Genomic DNA, 19,460 nt, shown 5'->3' on the forward strand with positions numbered 1-19,460 from the left:
TTGAAGATTTTTGAAGATATTCTATCTGATACTTTCCTGATCTACTACTTTTCCGTTCTTTCCCCTCTCACACCTTGTCTCTTCAGAGTGCAAGCAGGCTGGAGGAAGGTTTAGCTCTGTGCATATAATATTTCTATTGAGAAGAATATTCTGAGCTCAGAGGAATTCTCCAAGTGCCTTCACCCTAACAGTAATAAAGCTGGAAAGTCTTCTGAGTTATCAGTGAGATCCATGGATCTCTTCCAGAAAATTTGTTGCTCATTATTCAATGCCTTCATGTACTAGCTCAAAAATAGGAGGAATATTTAAGGGTACATAAAGTAATCTTTTATGGTTTAGGAGTTCTCTTTTCTTTAAAATCTCGAGAAGAAAACATCTATAGAAATGCAAATTGCATTTTTCTATAATGGCACAGGCACCATGATCAGAGTGATGAAGGAAGAATTTGCCTCTTAGTAAGCCGAATTTTTCTTATCAATTACTGTTTTGTTAGTAGTGTTCAAACTGCATCATTATAGTCTTTTCCTCTAGTTAATGCTTCAGTCTTTGTACTAAAGCAAGGTGGTTTATGTGTGTGTACACTGTAGAGCCAATCTGCAGTGCCTTGTGGCAGAGTTTGCAGAGAATGTAGTTAAGAGTTTAGTGCCATCTCCCGGGAATTGGACAGCCATTATTTCCAGTCATGTGTCTCTAACTTGCATATAATTTCGGAAATGTCACCCTGATACAGTATAGACCTTAGTGTGAAATCTCGTGCACATTTGTGCCACCAAATTTTGGCATGGATTCACAATGTGAAAAGCAGAAACAGGTCCCACTAAATAAAATGAACCCCATGGAATCATGCCAGCTGGTTCCTGATAATGTGACCTTTTCTTCCATATTTCTCTATCTCTGTCTTACTGATGGATAGAATGATTTTAAGAGACTTTAGTATATGGTATGGCTGCCAGGTCTGGATCCACATCCAATTATTTCCAAAGGTCAGAGGCACTTGCACTGGGCATTCTGGTTTGTGTTTCTTTTCTTAATTTCCAGGTATGCTGGCAACAAAAATAAAGCAGAGCATAACTCTACTGAACATACAGACTGCTGGCTAGCTATCATTATATATTATAAGGTTATAACAATATCCTTATTATAACATGTATTTAAAAAGAGAATAATTTATTCCATAGCTGCCAGCTGTAGGGATTTTAGTACCTTCGTCTTCCAGCACTGGGCTTCCCAGAAGGCAGAATTGAATTAGAGAGACTGCTATGATTCAGTCTGGCAGTTCTGGTGTTAATAATGGTCTTAATTTCTGGAGTTGTTGAACAATAAATAAGTAAATGCCAAAACAAAATATGCCAGGACGTTTATTTTTGACATGGCAGAAGAAAGAAAAATCTGCAACAAACAGCCTTTGCAGTTCACTACAGCTGACAAGTCTAAATATCAGGGATATTTGCACCTTTTCGCCAAAATGGTAGGTCTGTAGATATTCTAATGAACAATGAGTCCTTAAACACAGTACTGAAACTTTTTAGGTCTCCTACTCTATTTTATCTGTCCTGAGATAGAAAGATACTTGATTAAAACTTTCCAGATCAAAATCCATGAAAAACTCCTCATCAAATAAATCAAAATGAGAAAGTCATATACTAAAGTGTTATTCTGAATACTTAGAAATTAAAGCTCAGGTTTATATTAATTTATATTCCTTTTTTTTAAAAAAAAAATATATATATATTTTTTGAAGTCCTATATGCTGGCTTCAAAATCGAAAGATTCTGTAGGTTCTCTAAATTACATTTTATCCCTGTGTAGATCCTGATTTTTGCCTTCGGTTAGAGGGAACAGAAGTCCTGAGGACTACAATGTTTCAGATTCTGTGGAAGCTGTAAAGTTCCCCTGAAACCATTTTCATTAGTTTTGCAAAAATTGCGGCCTTAGGGCTTTAAAAAGTGCTAAGCAATCAGCAGTCAGTCATTTGAGAGCCTAATTATGGAGTTAGGAAACAAATATGTCTTGGTCTATCACTTTCCCTGCATAATATGTATAATGGGATTTAACCCCATACCTGCTTGAACAAATGTGTAAATACTTGTGACTGCTGAGTACCAGAGATAACTCTTTCCAAGTACATCTCTAAGTGATATGGGAAAGCATCAGGATCCTCCAACGCATCATCATAATTCTCCCCAGTGACTGAAATAGACATTTTATGATTTCAAATTACATTTGAAGTATCCTTGAAGTGACAATGATGAATTGTGGGACTTGACTTGGTACGCTTTCTCACATACCTGTTCGATACTGCACAGACACACAGACAAAGTCTAAACTTTCTCCTTTCAGATGTGGAATAAACAGAATGAAGCTGGGATACATTGTTCTCTGAACTGTTTATTTCTGGAGGACATATGTTACGACCAAAGACCAAAAAGTTTTTACTCTGAATGGATTGGCACTGACAGTCTGACAGAGGGCTTGGAAGGGGGACTAAGCCCTCTTGTATGAACCAGGTAAGCCAAGACCTTGGCTCATGTTTTCATCACTCCACTTGTAAAAACTAGGCTTTTTCCCCTGCCCTCTCTTTGGAAGAAGGTAAATTAAACTTTGTGATCCTAGATAGGAGATGAGTAACAGTACAGTGGGTTACCCTGGCTAAGGGCTAACCTCACATTCAACTGCTCACTCACTGGCTGTAACCAAAAGGACAGGGAGAGAAAATATGAGGGCCTGTGAATGCTCCCCGGGCTGCAGGGTGGAGATCTGCTCCAGTGGGGGCTCTGCAGGGCTGCCGGGGAATCCCTGCTGCCTGTGGGCCTGGAGCCCCTCCTGCCCTCCTCCTCCTGGGGCCTGGGCCCTCTGCTGCTTCTCCCTCACCCTGGGCCTCCTCCCCAGCCTGTGCCCGCTCTGCCCTCTCAGAAATCTGTTTTCCCTGAGGCCCCGCCAGCTTGGGGCTGGGCTCAGCTGGGCCCTGCCATGGGGTTGTTGGAGCTGGCTGGAAATGGTGGCCCTGCAGCCCCCGGCCAGCACCAGGGCATAGGCACCCATTGCACTGAAATGAAGCTGAGCAGTTTCTATGAGCTAACTGCTGTGAAAATTTACTTCTGCTATCAAAGTCAGCACTTTCACACTCTTCACAGAGGTGGTAACATGTCATTTGTCAATTGGCTTCCTCTCTGGCTGAGGCATTCCCACCAATGGTCATGACACGGTCGGGCAGGCTCCATTGAGCTGTGCCTACCTCCAGGCCTCCTGCCTTCATAGCAATGCCTATCTGCTGCCCTCCTGGAGAGTCATTGCAATCTGAATGGACTCTACCTCCATATTCCTTTTAGAAATTCTGTTTCATTTTGCTGTTATGCTCCATAACTCATTCCAGTGTCAAATAATTAAATAAATGCCTTCTACCACAGTCTCTCTTCATGCATATATCTGTTGCCAACCATTTCCTCTCAATGGGACTAAGCATCAGGCTCTGGATGCAGTATTTCATGAAAATGGTGCAATGTTTTCTGAAAGACTCAAGCAGAGGGGTTCCTCTGAGGCTGTTGAACATGTCTCTTTCTGAAATGTTGCTAAAAATTGGTAAAGAATGACAAAAGACAGGGGTTTGAGTTTAGATCAACTGTCCACTGCAGGAATAGAGCAAATGGTATTAGTCCCTATTGTATATGATTCAGAAACTAGGAGTAAAGGCACCCTAATAAAATCTGCATGGGATATTAATCAGGAAGGAGTCACAGATGCCAGAAAGCAGGAAATAATACAAAGAGGGGCAGAGAAGCATGGGAAGGGAAAGCTTGATGAGGGAGAAAAGCATGGGAAGGGACATGAAGAAATGATATTGAGGAAAATAAAAACTCTGATGTGGATGTGTTGAGGTGAAACTTATGCCAGTCATCCTCTCTATAACAGAAAGGAAAATCCAGACAAAGAAATAGGTTGAACCTACAAAATGTACAAAACTCCACAAGAAAGGAAATTTTCCTAGTACTCCCAACCATGCTAAACCTAGCAATTTGAGAGACTGGGGATGGGTTTGCTTGGGAGGTGGTGAGGAAAGAAGGGGATAATGGAGAATGTCCCTGTCCCTGGTGTCTTTTGATGGAGTATGCTCACTCCTGTATCATTCAGTGTAATTTCATTCATATTGTTAACTCCCTATCAAACAGGAATTGTGTTTTACCTGGAGAGATTTCCCCAGGTGACTCCTTGCTAAATTTCCCATATTGTGAGGTCAGTGAATCATAAGAGACCCATAAGTAGAGGCACAGATCTACCAAATCAGTGAGAAAAAGATATGAAGATTATTCTGATAATGAAATCATGATAAATAGCTCAAAGAAGACGACAAAAAGATAAAACAGGAAAGTCAAGCTGGAGATTTCAAGGAGAGGAGTCAGAACTGCTAAAGCTGTTTTTAGAAGAAAACAGTTTACAGAACATATTCTGCTCTGAACACAGCTGAGATTTGTAATTAGAGCTGGTCAGAAGATAAGGCAGCTTAACTTTTTTAAAAATAAAAATCTTGCAAAGAATTGATCTGAAATATCATTCAGGGTCAAACCTATCATCCCTCTTCTCTGCTGCTTTGTATCTGGACTGCCAGCCCTCTGGGCATCAAGGAAGAAAACTTCACCTCAACCAAAATCCAATCACATGGTCATTTTTTCTCCTGATATCCAGTATGAACTAACATCCCCACTAGAAACTGTCTGTTTAAATCATCAGCTGCTAATGGTTAAATTAGCCAAGGCCTTGTTAGATATCTGAATATTCAGTCTTTTTTTTGAATTACATTTATGATCTGTATGATTAGGGAAACAGCAAAACACCCTACATCATTTTGTGTTGATGTGAAAAACTAAACACTAGGGAAAATCTAGAAGCTTTTTTCACTTTACAAAGGGCTTAAACAAAAAAGTGTGCATTGAAGAAAGGTTACTTTTATTTTCATTTTTGGAGCCTGGTGAAATAAAGTGCAAACAGAACATTGGCAGGTCTAGAGATTAAACAAACAAACAAACAAACAAACAAAAAACCTGAAAGGCCTTTTTTTAAAAAAAAAAAATTCCTGACAAGCAATGTGAATGAAAAATGTCAACCAGTTCTATTTATAACTGGGGATGGGCAAAAAGATGCATTTAAATTTGGATGTGGGAAGTGTTCTCATTTCTGTAGTTTGTGAAGGCTCTGACCAATTTTTTCTGAGATGAAAAACTGATGAAAAGTACATATTTTAGCTAGCTTATTGCAAACAACTTGGCTAATCTGTTGGATGATGTGTGTCCTTTTATTATACCCTTTGTTATTATATTTATTATATTATTATTATATCATATTATTATTAATAATAATAATTTTCTCCTGGAGAAGCTGGAAGATATACTCTTTGCTGGGTTAAAAACTGGCTGGACAGCCAGTCCATAGAATGGTGGTGAATTGAATGAAATCCAGCAGACCGGTCACCAGTGGTGTTCCCCAGGGTTCAGTATTGGGGCCCACCCTCTTTAATATCTTTATTGATGATTAGGATGAGGGAATTGAGTGCACCCTCAGTAAGTCTGCAGATGACACCAAGCTGGGCGGAAGTGTTGATCTGTTGGAGGGTAGGAAGGCCCTGCAGAGGGACCGGGACAGGATGGGTCGATGGGCAGAGGCCAATGTTCAACATGGCTAAATGCCGGGTCCTGCACTTTGGCCACAACAACCCCATGCAGTGCTACAGGCATAGGGAAGAGTGGATCAAAATCTGTGCAGAGGAAAACGTTCTGGGGGTGCTGTTTGATGCTCATCTGAACATGAGCTGGCAGTGTGTCCAGTTGTCCAAGAAGGCCAACAGCATCCTGGCTTGTATCAGGAATGGTGTAGCCAGTAGGACCAGGGAAGTGATCATTCCCCTGGTCCATGCTCTGGTGAGGCCTCACCTTGGGTGCTGTGTTCAGCTTTGGGCCCCTCACAAGAAGGACATCGAGGTCCTGGAACATGTCCAGAGAAGGGCTATGAAGCTGGTGAAGGGCCTGGAGCACAAGTCCTGTGAGGAGTGGCTGAGGGAACTGGATTTGTTTAGTCTGGAGAAAAGGAGGCTCAGGGGAGATCTTATTGCTCTCTACAACTCCCTGAAAGGAATCTGTGGGGAGCTGGGGGTTGGCCTCTTCCTGCAGATAACAAGTGATAGGACTAGCGGGAATGGCCTCAAGTTGCACCAGGGGAGTTTTAGGTTGGAAGAGAGGAGACATTTCTTCTCAGAAAGAGCAGTCAGGCATTGGGACGGGTTGCCCAGGGAGGTGGTGGAGTCACTGTCCCTGGGGGTGTTCAAGGAAAGGTTGGACATGGTGCTTAGGGACATGGTTTAGGGGGTGATAGTGGTAGCTGGGGGGATGGTTGGATCAGGTGATCATGGAGGTCTTTTCCAACCCTAATGATTCTATGATTTAAGTGAACTATTAAGTCCACTCACATTGCTTGTAGCTGAGCTCTGTTTAGCTTTTATTCAGAAATGCAGTTTCTTATGTTCTTAGCTTTCAGTGTATGCAGGCTTTTTAATGCCAAAAAGCTATTGATAATCTCATAGATTAAAATATATTCAGATGTTTGGCTGAATTAAGCATTATTCTGGCATTAAATTCAAGGCACTACTTTAATATACAGTACTGGAGACTGCTGTGGCCTATATTATTTATTCTTGAGGGTCATTCTACTGCTCAACACATGTAGGAGAAAGGAGACAGGTAAGCAATACATGGCAGAAGAAAAAAGAAAATGAAATACAGCTTTCAACTGAATTATTACTAATAACTAGATTTCAGTGACCTCACCTTACTGTAAAATACTCCAGATACTTTATTTGGTAGGATTTCAAGCTTCAAAGTGGAATGATTTCTCTGATAGATGGCATCTTATCCACACTGACAAACTCTGGATGACAGCCCTTGAAAGATGCAGTAGTGCATACCACTATGTATAGCCTTATGTGTTATGACAGTATCACAGAATGGCTGAGGTTGGAAGGGACCTCTGGAGGTCACCTTGTCCAAATCTCCTCACTCAAGCAAGAATGCTTACAGCAGGTTACCCAGGACCATACCCACGCAGCTTTTGAAGATCTCCTTTGTAGAGGAGACTCTACAATCTCTCTAAGCAACTTATTTCAGTGCTTCACCACCTGCACAATAAAGAAGTGCCTCCTGATGTTTGGATGGCTCCTCTTGTGTTTCATTTTGTGCCCATTGCCTTTTATCCTGGCACTGGGCATCACTTAAGAGAGCGTGGCTCTTTTTTTGTTGCATTCTCCCTTCAGGTATTTATACACATTGATAAGATCCTCCCTGGACCTTCTCTTCTGTAGGCTAAAAATCCATCCAGATCATTAATGCAGATATTACACAGGACTGGACCTGCTATTGACTACTGGTGCGCTCCTATCATTGCTGGCCTCCAACTACACCTTGCACCACTGTCCACCACCCTCTGGGCCCAGCCGTTCAGCCAGTTTTCAATCCATCTCACTCTCTGCTCATCCAGGCCATGCTTCAACAGCTTCTGTTCTTATGGATGACAGTGTCAAAGGCTTTCTGAGTCCAGGAAGACATAATGTGGTATTCCTTCATATTCCCTGTTAACACGACTTATGTCAGGTACTAAGCTCTTGTATTTCATTTATTTAATTTCTCATTCATTTCTCAGGCTGCATGGCACAGCTTTTACTGAGAAATAATTCCTTACTTTATTGGGTCAGTTTCTAATCTGCCTCACAACTTGTGGGGCAGAATCATACCTTGAAGTTAACTAAACACAGCCAAAGCTACTTCCAGCTCAGTTTTGACCTAACCGCTCCCCTCACCCAGTCTACCTTCCCCAGCTGCATGATTTTCTGAGCGCTCACAGCTGCAGCTGAAGTGAACAGATGAAATCCTGGCTTCCAGCTGCAAAGCTCTTACTGACCTCAGTTAAAAACAGGATTTTACCTAGTGGCAGTCATTTAGCGCCTTTGAAAATTGAGGATTTAACAAGCAACCAAAGGTCAGAGCAGAAATCAATGGCAGAAAAAGAACTGTACCTCTGGAGGGGTCTAACTCCCAGTACAGCTCTGGAAGCACAAGGTGCATTCCTCCCTGCTACCATGTCACAGATTTTTCTGCCATTTCTGAGCCTGCTTTCCTAGCCCTGCACTGAGGTAGAAGTGTGACAGTATACTGATAAAGTTGCAAACTTGCACTAGCTCTTTTATCCTGCAGTGTGAGGGAATTTCAGCATTCTGGGAAGATAAATGTCTCCAGGCAGGAGGAAGAAAAAAAAAGTAAGTTTTTGAAAACTCATGCTGTAAAAGAAAATTGAAAAACACAAGCTGTTAAGAGTTTGAAAGGTTCAAGAGGGTAGGAGCACTGATAACTTGATATTTTAAGAAGGACTGTGCTGGCTTAATAGGAATTTACCCCCAATTCTTCCTACTTTGAGAGTTCCAGATGAACAATAGTGTGGAGACCAGCTTCAGTGCTGATATTTATTGCTGCAATGCCGGTCTTCTGCCCACCGAGTTTCTTTGTTCCGTCTCTCCCTCCTGAGCAGCCAAACATAAATCATATAATGATAGAATGGTTTGAATTGGAAGGGATCTTAAAGCTCATCTAGTTCCAACCCTATGCCATGGGCAGGGACACCTCCCACCAGACCAGGTTGCTCAAAGCCCCATCCAGCCTGGCCTTGAACACCTCCAGGGATGGGGCATCCACAGCTTCTCTGGACAACCAGAGAATTAAGTAAAAATAAGTTGACATCTGCATTTGAGCACTGAAACATGCATCTATAAGATTTAAGGTCTCTTCCAATCCAAATCACTCTATGTTTTTAAGATGGCAGACTTTGTATGCTTTTTTTTTTTTTTTTTTTTTTTTTTCACTTTACATAAGAAGACTTTTTGGGGGTTGAAAATTTCATATGTTAAAAATGTTCCCTTTACAACTCTCTGTTTGAGTACAGAGATTACAGAATCTACAAAACTGACTTGGAGCACTGTAGGTGCTTTATAGGACCTTTGCATACAGCTGAAGAACTGCTAATATTATGCCTAATTAAGTTCCCTATTAGCTCCTGGGGAAAGAGGCTATATAGTAAGAGCATAGCAAGCTGGTATCCAAAGTGCTCCAACAAAGATTGCCAAAAGGCTTGCGATAAGTTTTAGTTTAATACATTCCTGCCACTTGTTCTGCAGCACTTCCAACCCTACAGTAGTGAAGCATGATGGAAACTGATCTCCTATAAGCTTCATTCTTTGGTCGTAAGTTCTCTCAGAAAAACATCGAGTTCTGCATCTGTAAAGAAATGGGATTCCTCTTATTGTGGGCTTACTGTGTGTAATGGAACTTTACCATAGACTTCTGGTGTAGTTGCAGAGTCAGAAATATATGACTGTGGTTAGGACTTGAGCTATCAGCACTACGTAGCTATGAGGCAGTCGAAGAGGCAGAAAGGTGCCTTGGCCATTTGCATGACCCTGGAGACTGATGCCACCTTAGTACAAACAGCAAATAATGAATTCTGTAAGATCCACTTATAATTCTGAAACTCCTGCATCGGAAACCAGGTTTTGTTCTCTCCTGATGAGCTGCATAGGTGCAGATTATCTACATTTCTTGCCTACAGATAATCATTTAAAGGAACAGAACAGTGTGAGAAGGAATTTTTGACATTTGCTCTGTGGGTTGGCATGCTGTTAAGTAACTGTAGGATTTGCTGAGTCTGGAAGAGGTTCTGTGCTGACCTGCCACAAATAAATGATGTTGTTTTCCTTATTCAGTCCACCAGAGATGATTTCTTGAGTGTCCTTCATCTAATTTTCTTGCATGCTGGAATCTGACAAATATAATAATGGTATTTTTCACTCATTTGCAGTAGTGTATTTCTTTCAGTGGTGTAAAAATACCCATCAAATGCCATACTTCTTTGGGAAAATATTCACGTATCAGTTTTAGTAATATAAAACTATTATTACTGCCTATCTCCCAGGGGTTTTGTGAGGCTTGTTTAATTGAGGTTTGAACTGTCATTATTTGTGAGATGAGATTATCTATCATTCATGAGCTTTCAAATGAATACCAGTTTGTCTGGGAGAAAAAATGCTGGCAAATCCTAAAAGTTTCATGATTTTCAGCACAAATAATTATTCCTCCAAATATTCATTCTGTATAATGTTTTGTTATTTGTTACTTGCTATTCGTTATCCATAGTTTGTTGTTTGCTATATTCCTGCCTAGAAAATTCAGTCGCCCAGTCTGGTACCAGGAGTAATAATATGTGACTTTTATGACCATTCACCCACCATAAGTAACACAGAGAGGAACTTTCACAATGAAAGCAAACAGTGCGTAAATAACATGTAGAAAAAAAAAAAAACACAAATGTTTACACGAGCTATTCTGTGAATATTTATGAGCTAGAAACGTGTTTGTAAAAAATTAGGATCAGAATGCTAAGAGAAAAGCAGGGCCAAATTTGCTGTAGTTGATGTTCTACCCATAATTTATTACTACATTAGAGTTACAGATGGGTGAACAACTTTAAGTTCAGGTGAGCTGCACAGAATTGTATACCAAGTTGATGGGGCCAGAAGATAAAAGGGAACGTGGCAACACTTTGATTCTGCATGGCAGTGTCTTCACTATGTTCCAGCCCATGCTGCTGTGCTGTGATCTGTGCTAGACAGCACTATGGAAGTACAACCATCACCAGCATAGCATTAGATTCACCAATACTCTGCACTAGCAGTTTCCTCCAAATTTCCCATCACAGCATGGGAGATGGTCCTCATACAGCAAAAGCAGGAGGAACTGTGGGGGGAAGTCTTCAGGTAGGCTGAAGGTATTTTAAATATGCCTCAAAGGTCAAGAAAGTATTGTGGCTCCATTACCATCTGTGCTTTCAACTAGCAGAGGTCCAGTCTATTGTTAAGTACCCTCTATTTAATCAAATACAAATGTAATAATTTCCCAGAACATTCAATTAGACTGATATGGAAGTGGGGTTTCCTTCATTGCCAACATATTTTCTTTATATGGAAACATTTTTTTTTAACACATATACAAAACTACAGACTTCATGCATACAATTTGCGTTTTTACATAGCCAGAGGATCACAGGGGATAATGTTGTTGTGCATTATTACCTAGTATAAAAGGCATCTTCTTAGCCACAAAATCAAGCAGGGACTTAGATTAAAGGCAGGCAACAGCCTGAGAGCATAAGCAATGATTTAAAATCACCTTTTGTCTTCCATCAGGCACTAAAATCCTACTTCATGTTTTAAAAAGCAAATGTTGCTTATTTAAAAACAAAGATTGCATGCACTATACTGACCAGCTGCATAAATCCTAGTGGCCTTGGAAAATTAATGTTTTGTTTTAAGTAAAGCTGAAGTTACTCATGTTATTTTGCTGTATCAATAGCAAGTACATTAACATTATCTAGTGCCTGCAAGCACACTATTAATTTACCTTGTACTGCCCCAATAGAGGGAAAAGAATTGTTCAAGGCAATGAGGCATATCCACTTCCACTCCTTGGGACTCCTTATTTCCAAATAATCAATATTAATGTGGTGAAGGGAGGGCAGAGAGGAAAATGATCCTCTGCCTGATTTATCAGCTAAAGCCACACCACAGTGCAATGAGAGTCTGAAGACTCTTTAGTAGACTGAACAGAGACTTATTGGTTTATCGAGGGTGAAGGCACTGTCACGGTATCCACCTGAAGTCGGGATTAATATGACACTTGGCAGTCAGGAAGCTGACAAGTATAACTTTCCCCATCTAAAGTGATACATTCTTGGCTGCAGAAAAAAATCCAGTGAGTTCTTGAAAATACCTGCTCACCTCAGTGTTAGTTTTTAAGAAAAGCAGGATTCCTTCTCTGATGAGAATTACTTTTTGCCTACAGGTCAGTGAACAGCACAACACACAGCTCTTAACAATATCTGAGGCAACTTCAGCAAAGCATGATTGGCAGGAAGTGAGCAACTAAAATATTAGGGGAAAAAAAATATCACATTTTAAAGTAACATGACCAGAATTTTCCTTTTTAAACCATGGGAAAAGTAATTGCCATGGAATGGCCTTTTGTCCTATTGACCCTCAGCATGCAAAAAGTTCCTTTAAAAATTGCATTATGATAGCAAATGCTGTAATCTTTACATAGGCTGAAGTCAGAGAGGAATGGCAAGCACACTGCAGCAATACTAAAACATTTGGTCTGTCTACAATATCACATGCTTCTGCTTGAAGATATAGATAACATTCACAAAAAAAGCTCAGCTAGAAGGAAAAAAAAAAAGTTGACTGAAGCAGTGTCAGGAAGTTCAGTTTATTTTCCCCGTATGTCTAACAAAAGTAGAATAGAGTTAGTATTCTAGTATTTTATTAGTTAACTTGCTACTACAAGATATCAAATACAGGCTCTTAACCTTCCTTTTTCTACTATTAATTATTACATCAAATTAAACTGTAAGATTAAAGAATGATTAAATTCATGCCTCTACACACAGTTTTATTATATGTGAAAAAACTACTTAGTGCTTGTCAGACCTGCAGTTGGGTTTGTATAAAGACAGATGTCCCAAAGCTAGAACCGGCAGGCTGTTCATATTCTCCCTTAAATGCCCAACTGAGTGCTTAACTGTGAGCACGTGGAATGCTTGGAAAGGGTGGATGCTTTCAGACTGGAAGTAGAGCACTCAACACCTTGTAGGTGTGGACCATAACACAACAGTGCAATAATGAAGGTGACGACCCAGGCAACGCAGCAGTTGTAATGAGATCTGTCATCCTTCTCCCTGTGCTTTGCTCTTGTAAGTGCTGGAGAGGACCCAGCTCCTGTGATATGTATTTTTTTGTTGTTATTTTGTGAGTCGTAGTGAACTGAGGTGGAACGTATCTTGCCCAGCTTTACATACCTGCAGTGTGGACTTTTACACAAACTAACCAGATAAGAATGTCTTTACACTGATAGAGAGAAATGGGAACTTTTAGGACATAACATCAACTTTCTTCAAATATGTATGATGGGATCAGAGGAGTTGCACCCTGGGCTCTGTTCATTACACCCACGTGTAGTCAAATGCAGCCTGTTAAGGTTCACTCTATACTCCTTTTCGTAACCTGTGCGGACAGTGTCCTGGGCAGAGTGCGCTGCATTTTTTGTGCATTGGATAACACAACGTGAATGTGCCTGTACATATATGGTAGGTTTATGCACCCAAAATGTGAAGATTAAAAAAAAAAAAGTGAATTAAGAGGCCATAACTAAGAGTAATGGGATGATATTAAGTGAGGCAAGTGGTACAGTGAATATCAGGAAATGCTCCTGGGCACTGCAGTGGCTTAGACTGTGGAAGATGCTCTCAGGGGATAGACACTAGATAATGTACACTTAACTATATCTAAAAGGCACAACACTGCATTCACTGGTGCCCAGACTAGATGATATCAGAGGTTTTGTTCCCCTTTATTCTAGGTACTAGCCCCTAAATCATCATTTAAATCCTGTATGACAATTCTTCTCTGGGGTAAATTATCTGAAGTTCTCAAGGGTAAAAAGGAGCCATCACAAGTAGGAGAAAGTGCTGCAAAGCCTAGAGGCAATACTAAGAAACAACTGAGATTTTGGTAAGAGATAAATTCAGTTTAGCTTGAGGTAAAAAGTAATTCCACTTCTCTCCACTTCTTTCATGGAAATTACACCCTAGAAAAACTCCCCTAAAGGATATCCAGTTTGCAAATACTGTGTTAACAGAAAATAAAATAAAGAAAAAAAATCATTGAGGGCATACGTCCAGCTTTTCTCACCTGGTTCTAAACATAAAGAAAACAGAAAAGACAACAGTTTCAGTGAATTGATTGATCATTGATTAAATACCTATTTAAAATATGTTATTTTAAAATGTTCTTTGAGTAATATCTGCATACAACAGCTGCTGAAAGCAAATTTCTTTACATATTTCCATTGCTACTAACTGTTCCAATCCTTAGAAACACTGATTAGATTTTTACATCTTGCTTTCATGGCAGGTCTTGCTCTTACACTGAGGAGATATTTTATGCTCATCCTTATTTTTCAAAAACTTGTCTTTGATTCTGAAAGGTGCACTGAATCTAGGTTTAGGAATTCACATCTTCAGCACTTAACCAGGCAAGTGGAGGAGAGGGCAGCGCTCCCTGGAAACAAATAGCAAAAAAACATAAGGCTTAGATAAATAGAGGTGACTCACTAAATATTTGGAATGATTTTTCCTAAAATACCAATATTCTATTTTTTAACATTGTTTTCTGCAAAGTTCTGAAGGACAGATCTGCCTATTTTCATTGCCTTTTAGTTTTCATTTTCATATTCCTGTCTAGAAATAACAAAATGAGACAAAACCAGCAATCTATTTGTTACCATTCCATCCTAAGAGGAATTTCAAAGCTTCTGAAGTCCTTTGAGAAAATCATATAGGATTTCCAGACAAATTTTGTATTTTTGGAACATTCAGGTGTTCCAAAGATATTCCCAAAATATGTATGATACTTGCTGAACAGCACTGTGATGAGGATATGTGAGGATAACTATAGGCACAAGTTCTTCAGCTCTTTGTATTCCCCTTTAGAAACAGCAGTAATGTTGTTATTGTTGCTGTCGTCAACAGCAGCAGAGCTGAGTCCTAACCTGAATGACGAGAAAAAAATTTTCATTAGTCATTGTGAGTCTTGACTGGACAGCACTAAGAAGAATAATCTTTTAGCATCATATGAACAGTAATTCAAGATGTATTGGAATGTACTTAGCACACACATGGAAGAGAGGATAAGAAAGAGGTAATTTTTGTTTGAAAGAAACGTCTAAATGTCACCTTCTGGCTAACATAATGTGTGTATTATGGACCTATTCTTCTGCTGAAATAGTAACGCGTGCTTGCAGTGTTTTTCATTTGACAGATAGCATGGGACACTTACCAGGAACAACACCACACTCCCTGCCTGAATAACATGAAGTGAAACACTTCCCGACAGAGCTGGTGCTCTGACCACTTTTCCAGCTCTACACTTGGCTTTTCCACCATCCACACCTGCAGATTTTAGCGTAGCATTTTATCTAAAAGAGCTGAGGCTCAGAATTACTTGGCCCCAGTGCCACAATGAGAATGGGAGAGATTTCCCCAGTGGCAGTACTAGAAAGGGGAGATCCCCAAATCTTCCAGTTCCCCCCTTCATGAGCAAAGCCAGAAGAGAAGTCAGAGCAAGTAACCTCCTGCCCTTAGCAGAGTAGCTGCTTCCTCATTAGCCCAAACATGCTCCATCCCTCTTCTTCAAGTGTAAACCTGCACTTGCATCCTCCTCACAGCTTCTTACCTCCTGTTCACATTTATTATTGATATCACCTATCAATAATGCTTTCCACTGCTTTGAGAGTTTGGCCTGTCTGCCATCTCCTGACTTTCAAGTGATCTTTCCTTCACCTCATTATATTTTTAATGATATATACTTTATTTTTATTTTTTTTTTTTATTTTTTTTATTTTTTCTCTCCTCTGCCAGTCCCCTTCCTTCATAAGGGGAGAGAAAGTAGCTGGTTAAGAAGGAGGAAAATGGTGATGCTTTAAGCTGCTGATTCCGCACTGTCCCCTGGCCTGCTATCCTGCTTACCAGCATCTGGTTTTACAGAGGGGCAGAAAGTTAACTTGTTTGACTTCTTACTCAAGCATGGACATTTTCTCTCAACCACCATACAAAAGAGGAAAACCATTTCCCATGGTTTTGCTGGAAATAACTTTATTTGATCTTTAAAAAGATAGCCCTCTTCATCAGTTCTCCCAGCTTTATCATTTGCTATATTCAGCCCTACCTGTCTCCTCCATTTTTTTTTTGGTAGTAGTTCTTCTTCTTTTCCAACTTAGCTCATGTCTTTTCCTTTTGTATTGGCTAAAGTAGCATCCTGTTACTCAGAAAACACAACGTCGTTAGTATAGTTCTACCTTTGAACTGGATTACAGCATCTAACCAGAGACAGCCTGAGTGCTGAACAGACGCAGGATTACTGAATTATTTCAGTATTTGATTTGACAATTTTGTATAATTGAGGAACCTGAACACAAAGCATTTGCCAATGATATCAGTATAATTCAAGTATACACATTTTCAGGCCATGGAGGAAGTTTCTTTCCCCTTTACCTTTTTAACAACTCGGTCCTGACTCCAGTCTAATACAGGATTCTGTCTCTTGTTGCTATTTCCTCTGTCTGCTTGCTGTGTGAGTCTGTTTGGGTCACAAAGCACATGTTATATTTCCAGAAACCCAATCAACCAATTATGTCATTTCCCATTGTTACAGTTATTTAATTGGATAACAACAACAAGAAGAGAAGAAAAGCAAGAGCCAAGCAATGTTTTACTTTCATGGTGAGTAGATTGGTTCTGGTACATGCTGTTCTCCATCTCTGTCTGCTCAGGGGCTTATGCTTTAAGTGTGACTGTCAAACCTTTTGAGCTTTGCCACAGAATGAAAAAGTGCTTTGGTCACATGCAGTTGCTGGTCCTTCATGCTTTACAATCCACATTGTGATTACATTTGTAAATATAAACTTCAGAGTATGCATGGAAGGGACGTAATGTGATTTTATGTGTGTGCAAGAGTTAATTATAAGAGGCACAAGTCAGAAGAAACAGGAGAGTATTGTGAAAACATCATAAGTATCTGAACAGAGAAGACAGCAAGTCAAGAGCTCTTAAGCTGTCTGAAAAATATGCACATACACTACAGTTAAGCAGACATCCTCCAGACTGGAGACCGTGCTCAGACTCTGCTGCCTGGGTATCAGCAGTGCGTCCATCTTCCCACTGTGCATCAAGGAATGGTTTGACCTGCAACCAGAGATGCAGAGGTACAACTGAGCTGTCTGTGAGCTGCATCTTGTTGACAGTCCCTCTGGCACAGTGTGCACCTGAAGCCAGGAAGGAAATTGGTGAGTGCACACAATTTTATACCCATTGTAGTGCAAAAGGATGACCTTAGATACTGCCTGCATCCTGGTCTGCCACTGGAAGTATTTCTGGGACTTCGACAGGGCCACTTTTGCTACAGCAGAGTTGTGGTTTGTGTCTAAATGAAGGGACAAGTCATTTACAGTCTGGTCTTAGGTATCGCCATTCCATGGTTTCAGGACATGAAATAATCCTGAACTCTTACTTGCATGAGTAAGGCACGGCATGAGTGTGACTCTGTCTGGTGCCTCGGGGTGCATTATAGAATTTATAGATATGGGAACACAAATACAAGGATTTTTGTCTTATCAGATTGATGTCCTCTATGCTCATACCTTTGGAAGAGCTGTGATAATGGAGATAATCCCCATCCCTCAAAGCAGCTTTCTAAGCTGTGATTATTTTGGCAGCACAGCTCAAGTTTTATCACTCACAGAAATGCAGAGGAGGAAAGGGCAAAACATTTCTTCTTTTTGTTCACATTTAACCCAAATCAGCCCAAACCACTGAAAATAAAAAACATCTTCCTCTACACAGCCCTCCCCTGATGTCTAGAAAATGCCTCTGAAGTATTTTAATCACTTCTAAATACTCCCAACGTGCTCACAAACCAGAGGGTTTCTAAAAAGCACAGTCCTGTTCTCTGCACAGGCAATGATCTGTAGCTGTAAACATGTAACATCAGTAGATCATGGGAACCTCATACTCAAATCAAAGAATTTGGAAAATTTAATGGACAAAAAATTGTCCCTAACCTTCTCTTAGATAAATCCTAGTAAGTGAAGTATGTCTTTCTCTATCGAGCCACCTTGCTAACTCAGTTGTACATGTGATCAAAGACTTACTATTTTCTCTGAATTTCCTACTTGCTATTTTAAATCTTTCCTGTCTCTGTTTACTGGCTTTTGGTAAATACTCTCTGCCCTGATAATGTGTGAGATAATGTGAGGGTCTAACACCAGGCTGCATGTTTACTTAGGCACATGTGACAGGTTTTCCTGACTCTAGCCTCAAGCTCTACTCCTCTCATTATTATACTAAATGTTTGTAGCACCTTCAGTTCTGCCTACTGTGTGAATACCACTGAAGCACACAGGACATTGCTGAAGTATCAATGGGGTACACAGAGGTTAAAGTTAAGGATTAAAGTGACAAATTTAGGCATTGTAACACAAAAGCCTGTTAGAGGAATCACAGCACTTATGTCAACACCAATGCACAGTGAAGTCAGTTTCTAAAACCAGTATTCACAAAAGTCAGCGATCTGGGCAAGGATGTGTCTTAACTTATATTCATTTTTCTTGTAGGTGCCAAACTGTGGAGTGCAGAAGTCCTTGAAAAACCCTGCCACCGCAAGTCAAACCCCATACTGTTCTGGGACAGAACACAATGCTCGCCTCTCTTTGGAAAGTATTCCACTTTATACAAAATTTTTAGTTCTGGTACAACGAATACCTGTGAATTCTTGTCCTGGTACCTGGAGCACGTAGCCAAGAGCTGCATCCCAGACCTTGCTTTTTTTTTTTTTTTTTTTTTTTTTTTCCCCAGGGCTTATTAAAAAATTATGTTATACACAGAAGCCATTTCCAGGCACATAAAGGACAAGTTGATTGTGGACACAGTCTGGATAAATCATGGGTAATAAATTAGGATAAATCATGCTTGACCAGCCTGATTGCTTTCCACAATGAAATGGCAGGCTCAGTGGACATGGGGAGGTTGGGAGTTAAATAATTTACATTGACTTTAGGAAAGCTTTTAACACAGTTGCTTTAGTATTCTTGCGGCCATAATGAGGATATATGTATTGGATGGGTACACTACATGATGGGTATAAAATTAACTGGATTGTTGGACTCAAACATAATGGTCACCAGCTCAAAGTTTAGCTGGAAGCAATTATGACTGGCATTCTTTGATGATTGGTAATGGGGTTGTTAGTCTGTCATCTTCAAATGACCTGGGCAATATGAACACACCCTTGCTGAGTTAGTAGGTGATACAAAACCAGGGAATACTTTGATACAACAGACTAGCTTTCTCTGGAGAAGTTTTGTTTGGGAAGGTCTGGTTTGAGTTCTTGAGATGAAAATGGAGCTGGAGATAAGAAGCAATATAGCCAAACAGGGGTCCATCAGGCCAGAGGAATGGACTAACAGGAACTGCATGGGATTCAAATAAAACAAAACACAAAACAAAACAAAAACAAACAAAAAACAACAAAACAAAACAAAACAAAAACAGAAAATTCTTGTAGTTGAGATGGCAATAACCCCATATAACTAACTGTACAGGCCAGGGCCTCTGTGTTTAGGGAGCAGCTCAAACCAAAATGTGCCGGTAGTCCTTGTGGACAACAGACTGAGCCACATGCTGGGCTGCTTTAGTAGTAGCATAGCTGTAGGGACATCATTATTCCCCTCTATTTGACAACTATGAAACTGCATCTGGAGAACTGTCTC

The 19,460-nt window shown here is 40.2% G+C and overlaps 1 long non-coding RNA gene across 2 annotated transcripts; it reads left to right on the top strand.

Annotated features, from left to right (window-relative positions):
• Window positions 1-2,126: 2,126 nt before the first annotated feature.
• On the top strand, window positions 2,127-18,659 carry LOC118163087. Of its 2 annotated transcripts, none has more exons than XR_004748839.1 (3): window positions 2,127-2,507; window positions 16,349-16,416; window positions 18,306-18,659. It is a non-coding gene; the product is annotated as an uncharacterized LOC118163087 (long non-coding RNA). The 2 variants fall into 2 exon arrangements; XR_004748838.1 differs by lacking the exon at window positions 2,127-2,507 and adding an exon at window positions 11,924-11,996.
• The last annotated feature ends 801 nt before the right edge of the window (window positions 18,660-19,460 follow it).

The sequence above is a fragment of the Oxyura jamaicensis genome, chromosome 2, assembly GCF_011077185.1.
Source record: "Oxyura jamaicensis isolate SHBP4307 breed ruddy duck chromosome 2, BPBGC_Ojam_1.0, whole genome shotgun sequence".
Lineage (NCBI taxonomy): Eukaryota > Metazoa > Chordata > Aves > Anseriformes > Anatidae > Oxyura > Oxyura jamaicensis.